Raw genomic sequence first — 17,153 nt, 5'->3', positions numbered from 1 at the left:
AAGATCAAGCTCTTTCTCTTCATTACACCTGAAATAAAGGTGAATAAATAAGACTGCACATTTAATCTTTCCTAATGGAAATGCCAGATAACTACCAAGCGTTCATTCAATTGGTGAAATAATGTTTTTCCCCCACTCGCCTTCCACTATGCTCTACTAAATGTACCCCCAGGTAGAACCTTGTTAAAGTCTTTTGCAACTGAAGCATTTCCCATAAAAACATATCACTCAATTTATCCCCTATGTGGCCTGCCATTGGCTGCTTTGAAATTCCTTGCCCTGCACCCTGTAAGCTCTGAGTGATAGCTCTTAAACAGGCCTTTTATTTCTGAGCATTCAGCAAGCGGTGAAAGGGGAGAGACTGGCCTAAGATCTTTTTTTTCTGTCTTTCTTTCTTCAGGACAAGTACAATGATACATCTTTCCCTAGGCACTCAGATTGGAGACTGAGGAGGTGCTATGTTCACTGGAATCATACTACAGTAGTACAAACACAGAACAATTAGAATCACTTGGCATGCTCTGTTGTCCTGTGTGCTGTAAAATCTTTGATTGTCAGTTCTCTTTTACACTCACAGCCTTTAGTCCCATTCTGAAATGTTCTTAAAGAAACATGATGGGTACATTAACTTTCCTATATAAAGAACTCAATATGTAAAAGTTTGCATACTTTGGCAGCACTTTCTAGAATGAATGGTATATGTCCTGTGTTCGAGATAATTTTGAATAAGTCAGAGCAAATAGGGACAATAAACCTGTTCTCTCTACACAAGTAACTTGTGTGAAGTGATTCTATTATGTAGGCGTGTTTTGCCTTCACCTTTATATATTTGTCTGCCAAGGTAAAGATAATTAAACTAGTTATAAACTGGGTAAGTGTCAGTTTTAAAGGGGAAACGTTAAACTAGACATATAGTATTCACAAACCATTTTCTGTACAACTTGCAACTTGCTCATCTAAGCTCTCCCTTGCATATGTGTGCAAGTTTGCTTCAGTCATCGTCTGTATTATTCTGCAGTTATACACAAGAGACAGAAAACTGGCTACAAACTTACTAAGTAATTTTTATTTATACTATAGCAGAACTACAAACCTTCTTATTACAATCCTCAAAATAATAACATGATTTGAATAATATTACTATCTCTTCTGGTGTCTTCTGTTACAAAAATACATAAAAGTTATTTTATCCTATATGATTGTGAGCTCAATATTTCAATTAAGTTTGAAAAGATAGTTGTCAAAGCACTGATATATTCTCCTTTTTCTTGTATGCATAACAGAATTTGTCAGGAAACCAAAGACTACTGTTACATTGATGTAACAGTGTTCCAACTACCTGTAAAAAGAACAACTTCTTCTTTCTCACTGTGTTGTATATTGTTTAAAGCCAGGAGGGAACAGAAACATTAGGAAACAATGCTAATCGGTTTTTATTTTATCACTTGAAGAATGTGATTTATATCAAATAAATGGCCGGACATCTCTAATTTGGTAAGGTTGTTCCCAATATTAGATTAAGATCAAGTATGTATGTTAGAAAAGACAAATCTCTTACAGTAGCTGAAACTGAGCTGCCACAAAAGTGCTTGAAGCTCCAGGATTAAAGTGTTTGAATGACAGAATTGAATTGCTTATGTCAAGGAATGTTGTATTTAACTCTGGTGTGACACCAAAACAACAATAAGATGATGTGGGTCTTTGTATTTTCCAGAGTAAGTTTATACATATTTGTTTTTGTATGCTTTGAAATGAAAAATAGATACCCTTTTAAAAGGGGTGGGGGTTGGTGGGGGGTGATGATTACTTGCTCAAACATTCCCTGCACAGTGGACACTGAGATAATGGTTCAACATTTTGCTCTCCCAAGAAGTACACAAGCTGGTTATACTTGTAAGTGTGGGTGTTTAACCATTACTTTGTTTTGTGGATGGAAAATAAAGCCAAGAGAGTCGAAGTTTAATGGTAAGATAAATATGGACAGAGCCGTAACGAGGCGGGTGCCGGCGGTGCCGCCGCCCCGGGCGCAGTTCCAAGGGGGCGCACCGGCCTCTGTGTGAGGAGTGGAAAAAAAAATAATTAAACAGACCTCAGATTCAGACTGCCGGCCGCCCGGCGCATCCAAAATGGCAGCCGGCACCCGGCTCCACCCCCTCCTGAACTCTGCCCTCTGCCTCAGCGTCTGATGTCATGACGTTGCTAGGCAGCAGAGGAGCAGAGAAGCAGAGAGGAGCCAGGCAGCGACGGCTGGTCAGGAATAAAGAAGGTAAGCTTCAAAGCAGGGGAAGGGGGGGGTGTGTGTTGTTATTATGGAGGGAGGGAGGATGTAAGCTGCTATTATGGAAGGAGGGAGGGGATGTAAGCTGCCATTATGGAAGGAGGGAGGGGGGGGATGTAAGCTGCCATTATGGAAGGAGGGAGGGGGGGTGTAAGCTGCCATTATGGAAGGAGGGAGGGGGGGATGTAAGCTGCCATTATGGAAGGAGGGAGGGGGGGATGTAAGCTGCCATTATGGAAGGAGGGAGGGAGGATGTAAGCTGCCATTATGGAAGGAGGGAGGGGGGATGTAAGCTGCCATTATGGATGGAGGGAGGGAGGGGGGGGATGTAAGCTGCCATTATGGAAGGAGGGAAGGGGGGGATGTAAGCTGCCATTATGGAAGGAGGGAGGGGGAGGGGATGTAAGCTGCCATTATGGAAGGAGGGAGGGGGGGATGTAAGCTGCCATTATGGAAGGAGGGAGGGGATGTAAGCTGCCATTATGGAAGGTGGGAGGGGGGGATGTGAGTTGCTATTATGGAGGGGGGGATGCTGCTATGCTTTATGAGGGAAGGGGGGGTATGCTGCCATAATGTGTGAGGGAAGGGGGATGTATTAATGTAATGTGTGATATGAGGGTAGCGAGGTTGGGTGTCTTAGTACATGGGTGGGAGGTAGGCTATTAATTTAATGGTGATGTTTAGGTGGGGGCTAATTATTTAATGGGTACTATTTTATTTGTGGGGTGCTGGTGGGTCAATTTAATTTATTGATGGGTGAGGTATTTATTTGTATCGCAGTCACAAGAATGCTCTCTGTATTGTGTGGCGGTTATAGGCATGCTCTCTGTATAGTATGGAGGTCACAGGAAAGCTCTCTGTATAATATGGAGGTCACAGGAATGCTCTCTGTATAGTATGGCAGTCACAGGAATGCTCTCTGTATAGTATGGATGTCACAGGAATGCTCTCTGTATAGTATGGAGGTCACAGGAATGCTCTCTGTATAGTATGGAGGTCACAGGAATGCTCTCTGTATAGTATGGCGGTCACAGGAATGCTCTCTGTATAGTATGGTGGTCAGAGGAATGCTCTCTGTATAGTATGGAGGTCACAGGAATGCTCTCTGTATAGTATGGAGGTCACAGGAATGCTCTCTGTATAGTATGGTGGTCACAGGAATGCTCTCTGTATTGTATGGCGGACACTAGGAGGCTCTTTCTATTGTATGTGTGTATATATATATATATATATATATATATATATATAATAATTATTAATTTCGTGTGATGGTGATAAGGGGGCACAGTGTGATAAAGATGGCTCCATGGCACGGTGTGATAAAGGAGAAACTGTGATGGAGGGCACAGTGGGATGAAGGGGCAGTGTGATACAGATGGTACCGTTACATTTATGTTTTAATTTGTTTCAGTGAGTTTTATTTCAATAACCAATTCATTTTTTTATACAGCTAGCATGTGATAGCTGCATTTAAAGTACTTTGATTCTATGGAGGCTTATTACATAAAGATCATTACAAAGTCAGACCGAGAAGAATGGGGAGGGAGGGGGTTTCAGTGCGATCTAGAACTTGTAAAGTGTTAGCCACACCCACACAGTTGGTTGACCACGCCCACCCGACGTTTGACACTCCCACTTGGATGGGGGGCACCAGTTCCCTGTCTCGCCCAGGGCACTAAAATGGCTAGTTACGGCACTGAATATGGACCATCAACAGCTGGAAAGCAGGACAATACAGCTTGATGAGCGGGGGCAGGGGGAAGAGCAGTTAGCAATAAAGACCAGTTACACTGCATTGTTTCTCCCCACATAGATCAGAAGAGATCCAGCTCTGGAGGACTAGAGCTGTCCTCAGACTTCAATCTACTAGGATAGGATACAGCTCCTTTCAGATATAGATTTCTTTGAGTGTGGGGGGAGAGGAGGGGAGGGTGGCAAAAAATAGGGGAATTAACACAACCCTTTTAAAGGAAAATACATTATAATTCCAAACTTTCAAGCCAACTTATCAAGCTTCATTTGCCAGAACTTAGATGTATTTTGTTGATTTTATTACACCAACCTGAATTTGTGTTGGCAATCACTGAGATGCGGAGTCTAACGAACCAAGTCTTCACCAAGGACTCTCGCAAGGAGGATTGGGCTTCACTGCTGAAGCCCAATGAGGGCTGTGAGGTGCTGGTGAAAGACTAAGGGACTTGTCGACAAGCCGGGGCTGTTACACTAACAGACTGCAGGGATGCCAGGTCAGAGTCATTGGGAACAGTCTGAGGTCGAAATACACAGGCTCAAGTAACATAAGTTCAGGAGCGCTGAAGAACATGAGCCTGATACTCTGGCACATATCTGTGCTCAGAGCAGCTTTAAACAATTAGGCAGATTTTAATTAGGTAGGCTCTGTAATGTCAGCTGTGTAGCCTGACAGTACCCCCAACTATTACGGCTGGTCACGGATACCCCTTGAAAAGTTTATCAGGATATTTTGTGTGGAACCTCTTGAAGGACCTGAATATCTATAACTTTAGCCTATCAAGGCTCATCAGGCCTGTACTCCTTTCAGTCTACCAGGAATTGAAAACCACCCTTAGATACACGGAAATCTAGGCTCTACTCAACTTCATACTGGCCCTGCTCTTGTACGGATATGGAAGAAAGAGGAGAGCTGGTGGGAAAGATCAGTTTAACCAAAAATTTAGTTATAAATTGTACCTCTCGATCGGAAACAATTTCTTGCAGACAGCTGTGTAATCTAAAAGTCTCTTTCACAAAGAGGTTTACAAGCGTGAAAGCATGAGGAAGCTCTTTTAAAGGGACAAAGTGTTCTGCCTTAGACAACCTATTAACCAACACCCTGATGTTATTGAATCCTTTGCTAGGAGTCTTGTCTGTAATAAAGTCCATGGAGTAATGGGTCCAGGGAGTATTGGGCCAAGCAGTTTCTGGTGAGGAATCTTGTGTTGGGCCCAAATGGAGCAGGATGCAATGAATTATTTTACATCACAAGGAAGAGTAGGACACCGGTAATATCTGGAAATTAGATCTTGTGCCAACTTCTTGCCCTCAGCATACTAAACCATGAGGCATGAACCCAGCGTAGTAGCTTGGAACAAAGTTGAGAGGTAACAAAGGTTTTACCTGGTGACATATCCACAGGGGCATCTGGAGTTACAGTAATAATACATCTGGGATCTATGATGGGATGATCCTCAGAGATGGCGGTTTGGTCATAAGAGTAAAGACAATAACATAAGACATCCGCCGAACTACTCTTGGATCCCGATTGAAATGTAAGAACAAGATTATAGAGGCCGGAAAACAGAGAACACCTTGCTTACAAACACTTGATTTCAAATAAGCTTTTATTTGACCAAAAAAATCTATTGTTTTTTTATGAGGCCCCCAGAGATTAGAGCGTGTTGAAAGAAGCCTATTAATATGGTAATGTCATACTTATGCCTACCTAAAGCCTAGAACAGCTGATTATGTTAAGGACAATATTACAAAGCATTATAATTGTTTTGGATTGTAAATATTAAGAGCCACTGTCTTCCCTGTTTTATGTAAATGACAAAGGCAGCATAACAAGATCAGGATACAGTAAGTCAGTTACAGGGATGTACTTTATTAGTGCAGCTTGTGTACACTTGTAGATGTAAACTTGCAACAACAATTTCAAAGTATTACAATTATGTAACAAGTAGTCTAGCTGAGACATCTCATTTTCTTGTAGTGTGTAATGGGTATGTTATCTAGAAATAATACAATATGACACTTGTGTCCTATGCTGTGTAAAAAAAATTGCAGTAGCAGTAAATAGCTTACATACCAAGGGAAAAGTTTAAAAAAGCCGTTAGAAAAAATGTTTTAATTCATTCCATTCACCTTTATTATGTAAGAGTTGATTTCTCAAACCTGCCCAATAGTTTTAGTAGCAGAGGCAATTAGAGTGGGAAACTGAGAACAAGAGAGATAGAAACAAGTTATGTGTACTAATGTATGATTTAGGAGGAAGTCAAGCAAAAGTGAAAGGATGACCCCCTCCCTAACAATAAGCCTTTCTACGGTGGAGCCAGAATACTTGAAATAAGCCTGGCCGATTCATGAGCCAACTGGTTCCCATTAGGGAGATGCTAGAACGGGGATGATTTAGAAACTACTGGCAAAAATATGCCAACGGACCGAATCGATGCAGGAAATAATTTGTCTCCCGCTGTGCTAGGGGATTTTAGGGAACACAACATGGCACCAATCAATGCACATTATTAACCATTTTACAGCCACAAAATTAGGACAATTAAAGAGTTAAATAAAAGAGTTATTAAAAACAACATAAATGAATTAATGATATTTACTGAAAGAGTACCACAATGACTTTAGACCAACAAAACTGAGCCATCAATGAGTTTGTACATATGAACTAACGCAGTGATTATTTATTATTTATGTGTGTTATCTGCAGAGGCTCCATAATTTAAAAACAACAGGTTATTTGGAAAAACAGCATTTTTTTTATTTATTAGAATTAGAAAATATTTTCAGATATCATATACACAATTTGTTGTGTGTAGCAAAAAACTAAATAGTGTTTGTCACACAAAGCAACATATACATAATACCAACAATCCCCCTCTGCATTCAATAAAATATACTACACCCACTGTACCTTATTTGTGGTGCACAATGTAAAACACCTTGGTTTTGTACCGATGTGTTTAGATGGTTCACCCTGTGAACATCAAGGTGCACACCTACTCATCGTCATCATCATTTATTTATATAGCGCCTCTAATTCCGTAACGCTGTACAGAGAACTCACTCACATCAGTCCCTGCCCCATTGGAGCTTACAGTCTAAATTCCCTAACACACACACACACACACACACACACACACACACACACACACACACACTAGGGTCTATTTTGATACAAGCCAATTAACCTACTAGTATGTTTTTGGATTGTGGGAGGAAACCAGAGCACCCGGAGGAAACCCACACAAACACGGGGAGAACATACCAACTCCACACAGATAAGGCCATGGTTGGGAATTGAACTCATGACCCCAGTGCTGTGAGGCAGAAGTGCTAACCACTTAGCCACCGTGTTGCCCACTCACCTAATTTCCACTCTTGAGAAACACTTCTACAATCTAGGTGCGCACTTTTGCTTGTGGAGAGGCAGATAATATAAACATGAATGAATATTTGCCCATTCCTCCTTGAAGAATTGCAGAATGGTGCAAGTTCAGTAAAATTTTGTGCTGAGCAGTGATGGTCTGCTCTCCTCAAGTCCATCTAAGGATTTTCACCTTCCTATCCTTAAGCCACTGCATTGTTTTATTGCCGGCATGTTTAGGGTCATTGTCGTGCTGGAAGGTGAATCATTTGCCCATCTTCAGCAAGGGCCATCTTAACAGCTTTATGGGTCCCTGGACAAAGCAGGCACTGGGTCTCCTACCGACACAACCAAAATCAGTGTTTAAATGTTAAAAAACATGCTGTACAACTGCTATATCAGCAAAGGAAGATTTAATGGACTATACATAAAGTTTCTTTACAGAACTTCACAATTGCTACGGAGGGAGCTGTTGAAGTGGGGATAAAAAAGTAATAATTGGCCAACATACCCATCACACCACTCCACATGCCATCAAATCTAACTTAACGTCCCTTGCATGCCCATCAGATCTCTCCATATGCCCCTTACATCCACATCAGTTGCTATTTGCCCCCTTCATGTCTCCCTTGTATCACACCCTGTGCCCTTCATTATGCTGCTATTTGCCCTACTTCATGTCTCCCCTGTATCCCACACAGTGCTCTCCATTATGCTGCTATTTGCCCTACTTCATGTCTCCCCTGTATCAAACTGTCCCTTCCATTATGATGCTCTTTACCCCCCCCCATCATGTCTCCCCTGTATCTCACACTGTGCCCTCTATTATGCTGCTGATTGCCCCCCCATGTCTTCCCTGTATCACACAATGTGCCCTGCATTATGCTGCTATTTGCTCCCCTTCTTGTCCCCCCTGTATCACACTGTGGCCTCCATTATGATGCTAATTGCCCCCCCCCAATATGTCTCCCCTGTATCACACAATGTGCCCTGCATTATGTGGCCATTTGCTCCCCTTCATGTCTCCCCTGTATCACACTGTGCCCTCCATTATGCTATTTGCCCCCCCCCCTCATGTCTCTCCTGTATCACACACTGTGCCCACCATTATGCTGCTATTGGTCCCCCTTCACTTACCTTTCTATCGCTTTCTTCTCTTCTTTCTTCCTTGCTTGTCCGTCACGGTGCCTCTCGGTGCGCTCCTCACTGAAAATGTCGGGTGTGAGATGTCACGCCCAGCATTCAGTAAGAGCGCAGCAGGGAGGAGAGGAGGAGGAAGGGAGCCGGATCACCGCCGCAAACTCACAAGTTTTTTTTTCTTCCTAAATTACTTCTGTACTCTCCCTATAGAGCCTGTAAGCCCATTGGGCCCCCGGGCAATTGCCCAGTGTGCCCAATCAGAAAGACAGACCTGTCTTCAGCTGTCTAGCAGAGAGCCACATGTTTTCCTCAAGAATTTGGATGTACGCAGATTCCCTTCTCTCCTGACCAATCCCCCACTCCCTGCTGAAGAGAAAGACGCCCACAAAATGTTGCCACCACCATGCTTAACAGTAGATATGGTGTGTTTTGGGTGATGTGCTGTGTTTGGTTTGCACAAAACATAGCGCTTGCAGTTCAGTCCAAAAAGTTCTATCTTGGTCTCATCTGACCATACAAACTGCTTCCACATGGCATCAGAATCTTCCAAGTGCAAATGAAAGTAAATATGGCACTATTCAGAAAAGGCTTCTTTCTTGCCATCCTGCCATACAGGGCAGCTTTGTGCAAACCTTGTGAGATAGTTGTCACATATACAGACCACCCAAGTCCTTCAAAATTGCCATTGGCCTCTTGGTAGCTTCCCTGATCAATATCCTCCTGGCTCTGTCATCCAGTTTGGAGGCCGGGTTTTGGTGGTTTCAAACGCTAACACTTCTTAATAATACTTTGAACGGTACTCAGAGGGAGAGTAAAAGCCTTTGATATCTTTTGGTATCCTACTCCTAAATTGTACCTTTCCACAACTTTATCTGGGAGCCTTTTGATAGCACCTTTACAACTACGGTGAATTATTTGCCTTTCCGTGTACTGTGAAATCCTCAAGTAAAATCTGTTTTTATTCTGAAGAAATCTAAACTACTGCAATTGATGTCAGGTGGAGGACAATTAGCATGTTGTGTTGTTTGGAAGTTTAGCAAGTTTCTAATGGTTACTCTAAGGGTACGCTTACTTATCCAAACCAGGTATTTAAGTAATTGAAGTATATTAATTGTTACAAATTTCTGCAAATATTATTTTCTCTTTGGTATTGAAGGCTATAATATGTAAATACAGCTGGAAAAAGTTTCAAATATGTCAATTTCCATGGTCGAATGTGACAAAAGATAATGATTGTGACAGTGTATGATGATTCTCTTTAGGCACTGTATTCCCTCCCACTGGTTACAATTAGGGATGTGCACCGGCGACTTTTGGTGTCTCGTGTTTTGTGTTTTGGATTTTCTCGATGTTTTGGGTTCGGATTTGTTTCGCAAAACACCTGCCGAAAGGTTTTGGTTCGGATTTAAGGTTTTGGATTCGGATTTTTTTTGCAAAAAAACTAAAAAGTGTAAAAATCAAGTTTTTGGGCTTATTTTCACTCCTACGCTATTATTAACCTCAATAACATTCAATAACAATAATTTCCACTAATTTAAAGGCTATTCTGAACACCTAACACCTCACAATATTTTTTTTTTTTTAGTACAAAACGTTGCAACGAGGTATCTTTCTGGACTGCGTAGAGGAGTGTTCCCCACAATATAATTAAAAACCCATCAACTGGTCTGAATTACACCCAAAAATAGTATCTGGACTGCGTAGAGGACTGGCCACTGGGCACCACAATATAATATATAGCAAACCTTCAACAGGTCAGAATTACACCCAAAAATAGTATCTGGACTGCGTAGAGGACTGGCCACTGGCCACCACAATATAATATATAGAAAACCTTCAACAGGTCTGAATTACACCCAAAAATAGTATCTGGACTGCGTAGAGTAGTGGGCACTGGGCACCACAATAAAAAATATATAGAAAACCTTCAACAGGTCTGAATTACACCCAAAAGTAGTATCTGGACTGCGTAGAGTAGTGGGCACTGGGCACCACAATAAAATATATAGAAAACCTTCAACAGGTCTGAATTACACCCAAAAGTAGTATCTGGACTGCGTAGAGTAGTGGGCACTGGGCACCACAATAAAATATATAGAAAACCTTCAACAGGTCTGAATTACACCCAAAAATAGTATTTGGACTGCGTAGAGGACTGGCCACTGGCCACCACAATATAATATATAGAAAACCTTCAACAGGTCTGAGTTACACCCAAAAATAGTATCTGGACTGCGTAGAGGACTGGCCACTGGCCACCACAATAAAATATATAAAAAACCTTCATGAGGTCTGCATTACACTGCACATACGGCTGCTCCTCCATCCTCTCCATCATATACATGTTGGAGTTTCAGCGTGTGAAAACCTCTTGTTTTTGAAAATGTCAGTGCATTTTGAATATTTTTCAATTTGCCCCACAACACTGAATGTACTTTATCTATGATACGCATCTATCTTTCTTGACTGCGTAGTGTGGTGGCCCCGGTACACAATTTGGTACCGAGGCCACAATATAATTAAAAAACCCTCCACGGGTCAGAATTCCACCAAAAAAGGGTATGGACTGCGTAGTGTGGTGTGCCCGGAACACAATTTTTTACAGCGCCAACAATATAATTAAAAAATTGGGCATCAACTGTCACCGTTGTTTAATATCTGATACACCTAAATATGGACTGCACAGTGGAGTGGCCCCGGTAGTAAATTTGGTGCCGGGGCCACAATACCTCCTCCAACTTCCAAGTGTAGTGTTTATAAAGACAAACAGCGTCGAAGTGTTATTAGTTGACTTTCTTAACCCTAAAATTGTCCCTGTTGCAAATATTCGTGCAATGGAGAGTTACTTTTTCATTGAAAGACTCAAGCTTTCAAGTGTAGTGTTTATAAAATATAAACAACAATTCAGTAGTTTTAGAGCACGTCAATACCTCTTGTTTTAAATTATGACAGGGCATTTTACTTTTGGTTTAATTTCTTGAATTTGTTTAAATTTGGTTTTACTTTTTGAACATGGCAAACGACTGTTGATTGGTCATATAATGCAAAAAAAAAAGTTCCAAGATGGAATTGTCCTTCGGCCCTCACACCCACCCTTATGTTGTTGAAATAGGACATGCACACTTTAACAAACCAATCATTTCAGCGACAGGGTCTACCAAACAACTTTGGCTGAAATGATTGGTTTGTTTGGGCCCCCACACCAAAAAAGCTATTCATCTCTCCCTGTACAGACTAAACAGGCTCTACTGAGGCAAGATGTCGTCCTCATCCTCAACCTCTGATTCCTCTCTCCCTACAGTGTGTACTTCCTCCTCATCACACATTATCAATTCGTCCCCGCTGGACTCCACAACCACAGGTCCCTCTGTACTATCTGGAGGGCAGTGCTGTACTTCATTGAGGAATTGATCATTCATTTTTATAAACATCATTTTTTCAACGTTATGAGGAAGCAACCTCCTTCGCCGCTCACTGACCAGGTTCCCCGCTGCACTAAAAACTCTTTCCGAGTACACACTGGAGGGGGGACAACTCAGGTAAAATAGAGCCAGTTTGTACAGGGGCTTCCAAACTGCCTTTTTTTCCTGCCAGTAACAATATGGACTGTCTGACATGTCTATTTGGATGGTGTCAGCAAAGTAATCATCCACAATTTTTTCTATTGTGACAGCATCCAATGCAGCGAGAGTAGACATGTCTGCAATGGTTGGCAGGTCCTTCAGTCCGGACCAGATGTTATCAGCATCCCCGCCAGCGCCTCTTTTAGGAAAACTGAGCATTTTCCTCGCAGCCATAGATGTGGAAGAAAATGAGGGTGGAGCTGTTGGCATGTCACGGTCCTCTTCAGAGGACAATCTCCTGACCAGCAGGTCTTTGCACCGCTGTAGACTTGTGTCCGCCAGAAACAGAGACACAACATACGCTTTAAACCGAGGATCGAGCACGGTGGCCAGAATGTATTCCTCTGACTTTAAAAGAGTGACCACCCTCGGATCCTGGCAAAGCGTTCGAAGGGCTACATCCACAAGAGCTACATGCTTGGTGTAATCGCAATGGCTTACCAGCTCCTCCCTCACTTTCTCCAGCTGCTTCTGCAACAGCCTGATCAGGGGAATGACCTGACTCAAGCTGGCAGTGTCGGAACTGACTTCTCGTGTGGCAAGTTCAAATGGCTGCAGAACCTTGCACAACACCGAAATCAGTCTCCACTGCGCTTGACTGAGGCGCATCCCCACTCCTTTGCCTATGTCGTAGGTGGCTGTGTAGGCCTGAATAGCCTTTTGCTGCTCCTCTATCCTCTGCAGCATATAGAGGGTGGAGTTCCAGCGCGTCACAACCTCTTGTTTGAGGTGATGGCAGGGCAGGTTCATGCTTTTTTGATGTGCCTCTAGTCTGCGGTAGGCACTGGCTGAATGCCGAAAGTGTCCAGCAATTTTGCGCGCCACCGCAAGCATCTCCTGCACACCCCTGTCACTCTTGAGGTAATGCTGCACCACCAAATTAATGGTGTGGGCAAAACATGGGACGTGCTGGAAATTGCCCATATTTAATGCCCGCACAATGTTACTGGCATTGTCTGACATCACAAATCCCCATGAGAGTCTAAGTGGGGTAAGCCACTGGGAGATAATTTCCCTCAGTTTCTCTAATATGTTGTCAGCGTTGTGCCTCTTATTAAAGCCTGTAATACACAATGTTGCCTGCCTTTGCACGAGCAGCCATTTTGTAGATGCTGCTACTGATGCAGCTGTTGCTGCGGAAGGGGATGCATCTACCCAGTGGGCTGTCACAGTCATATAGTCCTTCATTTGCCCAGAACCATTTTTCCACATGTCCGTGGTTAAGTGGACAGTGGGTACAGCCGCATTTTTTAGAGCACTGAGGACACTTGATCGTACTTCTCTGTACATTTTTGGTATCGCCTGCCTAGTGAAGTGGAATCTCGACGGGATTTGGTACCGGGGACACAATACCTCCATCAACCCTCTAAATCCCACTCCACTGATGGCGGACACCGGGCGCACGTCTAACACCAACATTGCAGTTACAGCCGCAGTTATACGCTTTGCAATAGGGTGACTACTATCGTATTTTGTGGTCATGGCAAACGACTGTTGGACGGTCAATTGTTTTGTGAAAGACTTAGCGGTCTTACGACTTCCCCTCTGAGAAGATGACCGACTAACAGCAGCAACAGCAGCAGTGGCAGTATTAAGCGTACCGCTGCATGATTGATCGGATGAATCCCGTATTGAGGAGGACTCAGTCTGGCTGCTGACTTGGGCTGCAGGACTGAATCTGATGGAGATTGTGGAGGAAGTTGACGAGGAGGGTGTTGCTGGTGTGTATCCAACTGGACCACGGGATTTAGGTGTCCCTGTACCGATGAGGGTCCTAGCCCCAGTTCCTGAACTAACCTCTGAACTATGAAGGTTATTCAGGTGACGTATAAGGGAGGATGTTCCTAGGTGGGCAAGATCCTTACCCCTGCTTATTTGAGCTTTACATAAGCTACATATGGCCATACATTGGTTGTCTGGATTTGGATAAAAATAACTCCAGACCGAAGAGGTGCATATTTTGGTCTTCTGACCAGGCATGACGATGGGCTTTTTCATCCCATGGACATCAGCTGTTTCCCCCCCTGGTGCCTCATTTACAATAACCACATCACCATCCTCATCATCAAGTTCCTCCACAACGCCAGCTACATCATCAATAGGCTCCTCCCGAGCCACCTCTTCCCGTACAGTGATGGGAAGGTCAGGCTTGCGGATCAAGCCGGGTAAGCCCTATTATTTTATATTTTCCGGAGTGCATAAGTCGCTACAAGACAGCCACACGTGGTTATGTTTTATTGCTATACATATGGACTTTGAGTTCAACAAGCGGATACATGATACAAAGGAGTTATAGATGACAACAGATACCTATGCATAGGTGGAACTATACTCTACATATATATGTTTGGATGTATCGTTAAACATACGGTGGACAACAGTACCAGCAAGTTTATCTATGCACTTTTTCCATTCCATTTGTTTAGGTGTATTATTATTTTTCACCTAATACCCAATTTTTAACCCCTCCTCTTCCCTTAATTTTCGAATCATGCATGTATTCGTTTTCTAGATATTGGAAATGTATACTTTTTAATTACCTTTTGGGTATCTGCATCATATTGGATCCATATGTAATAATATCTTTATCTATATAGAGATTGGTTTCACCTGTTATGAATATATAGAAGATGTAGGTAATTGTTCCTCTCTGCAACGATCTCATGAGACAAGGAATATATTCTGTTTCATATATTGAGTGGAACTTACCAACTTGTGTGATGCTTTGTATTCCCAACTGAGGATATTTTAGATTTTTTATATATACTTGTTATATTAGATGGTGTATGAATAAATTTCAAATTTAATATTTTAATTTGGTTTCATCGTAAATTGTATCCTATGATAGGAATAGAGCAATATCTGTATTGTAGGTGCCCCAGCGCTTGACTTACAATGTGCACTTGACAACCACCAACACCCTTGGACTCGCCTTGGGGATTTGTGATAATTTGTGAAGGCAGAGTTGTTTGCTGTTTTGTTGCTGACAGAATAACTCTCTTCAATTTTTTGTAGGGGGGGGAGGAGGAGGAGGGCTAAGATCCGTGGGTGAAGCTGAACCACTAGTCATGAACACGGGCCAGGGCCTAAGCCGTTCCTTGCCACTCCGTGTCGTAAATGGCATATTGGCAACTTTACGTTTCTCCTCAGATGATTTTAAGTTTCTCTTTTTGCTACTTTTTCTTAACTTGGGCTTTTTGGATTTTACATGCCCGGTACTACGAGATTGGGCATCGGGCTTGGAAGACGACGTTGATGGCATTTCATCGTCTATGTCATGACTAGTGGCAGCAGCTTCAGCATTAGGAGGAAGTGGGTCTTGATCTTTCTCTACTTTATCCTCCAAATTTTTGGTCTCCATTATATGTAGCACAAGATACTGCAGAATGTGTGAACTTGGTAATATTGCAGTACCAATGGACTTATACTGCTGGATTGGTTTTGCAAATTTGGTTATAATTATTTTTTTTTAAAATTTTTTAGTTTTATTTTTTTTATTACTTTTTTTAAAAAAAAAACAAACTTGGGAATAATGGGGAAATAACTATGCCCTTAGAAGCACAGAGCACAGGACACGGCACCACTGGACTGAACAGGACACAGCACAGGACCCAGCAGCACTACTGAACTCAGCAGGACAGAGCACAGGACACAGCACCACTGGACTGATACTGCAGAATGTGTGAACTTTGTAATATTGCAGTACCACTGGACTTTTACTGCTGAATGTGTGAACTTGGTAATATTGCAGTACCAATGGGCTTATACTGCAGGATTGGTTATGCAAATTTTGTTGTAATTAAAAAAAAATTAAATTAGTTTTTTGTATTTTTTTAAATAACTTTTTTTAATTTTTTTAAACACTTGGGAATATTGGGGAAATAACTATGCCCTTAGAAGCACAGAGCACAGGACACAGCACCACTGGACTGAACAGGACACAGCACAGGACCCAGCAGCACCACTGACCTCAGAAGGACAGAGCACAGGACACAGCACCACTGGACTGAGCACAGCACAGCACAGAACTGAACTGAACTGAACAGAACTGAACAGCACGAGATATAGCAGGACAGAGGACCACCTAACACACCCTCCCTCTACCCTGATCAATGCCCGAGTGAAGATGGCGGCGACTAGCGGGGAATTTATAGGATCCGAGAATCGCGAGATCCGACAACAGGATTATGAGTCAGAGCCTCAGTTTCAGATTTGAATTTGGCGCCAATACCCGGATCTGTCTCAGGACCGACTCGGATCGGCAACGTTCGGGTGGGCTCGGATTTCATAAATCCGAGTGCGCTCATCTCTAGTTACAATATGCTTTATTCACTGCTTTCCTTTACAACAAAAGATATGTATGAAAGCATGTATGGCATCCCCCATCAAGCATCATGGAGAGGAAATACATGCATGTACTCCATGATTTATCCTGCGTGAACCTACAAAATACAAAGCACTCCAACGACAATGGCTTCAATTTAAAAATATCCCCCTACAGGTGGGATTTCTGAATCTCTATCTCTCTATATAAAAACACATTTTAAAATCTCTTTAACTATATTTCATTAGGTTTATTTTGACAAACTACAGCACATTAAAGAGAGGAGAGGAAGTATATGACATGTATAAATATTACTAAGTATCTATTCTTATCTATGTTTATATTCACTACATATTCTTCCTATTTCCAGAGATATCTGGATACCACCCTTCTCATATACATATATGTAGCTTCTGCATTTCACTTCGCTGGTGTTCCAAGTACAGATCCTTCACCAATGACTGCACTACTTAGTAACCAAAACTTCCCCCATGGGACATATGACTTCCTAGCTACAAGATGGGCATCAAGATCCTAGATCAGGGCTTTGCAATTTGTGACAAACAATTATTGCACCTCAATACAAGAAAAAATGTCTCCATGTCAAGCATAAAATGTCTTATTTTCCAATTTCTTCAAGAAAGGGAAGTAGATGATTGCATGCCTTTGAAC

At 42.3% G+C, this 17,153-nt stretch overlaps 1 long non-coding RNA gene across 2 annotated transcripts in view; it reads left to right on the top strand.

Annotated features, from left to right (window-relative positions):
- LOC142159198 (uncharacterized) overlaps positions 1-17,153 on the top strand; it is a 271,377-nt gene that overhangs the window by 233,373 nt on the left and 20,851 nt on the right. Inside the window, exon 3 of one of the 2 annotated variants that reach the window (XR_012692925.1) lies at positions 401-485. The exons of the other annotated variant lie outside the window; for it this stretch is intronic. This is a non-coding gene — a long non-coding RNA (uncharacterized LOC142159198). Of the gene's footprint in view, positions 1-400; positions 486-17,153 lie in introns of those variants that run through there. 2 annotated transcript variants of the gene reach the window in all.

The sequence above is a fragment of the Mixophyes fleayi genome, chromosome 1 (assembly GCF_038048845.1).
Source record: "Mixophyes fleayi isolate aMixFle1 chromosome 1, aMixFle1.hap1, whole genome shotgun sequence".
NCBI lineage: Eukaryota > Metazoa > Chordata > Amphibia > Anura > Limnodynastidae > Mixophyes > Mixophyes fleayi.
The sequence above is the reverse complement of the archived record's forward strand: the minus strand, read 5'-3'. Positions and strand labels throughout refer to the sequence as shown.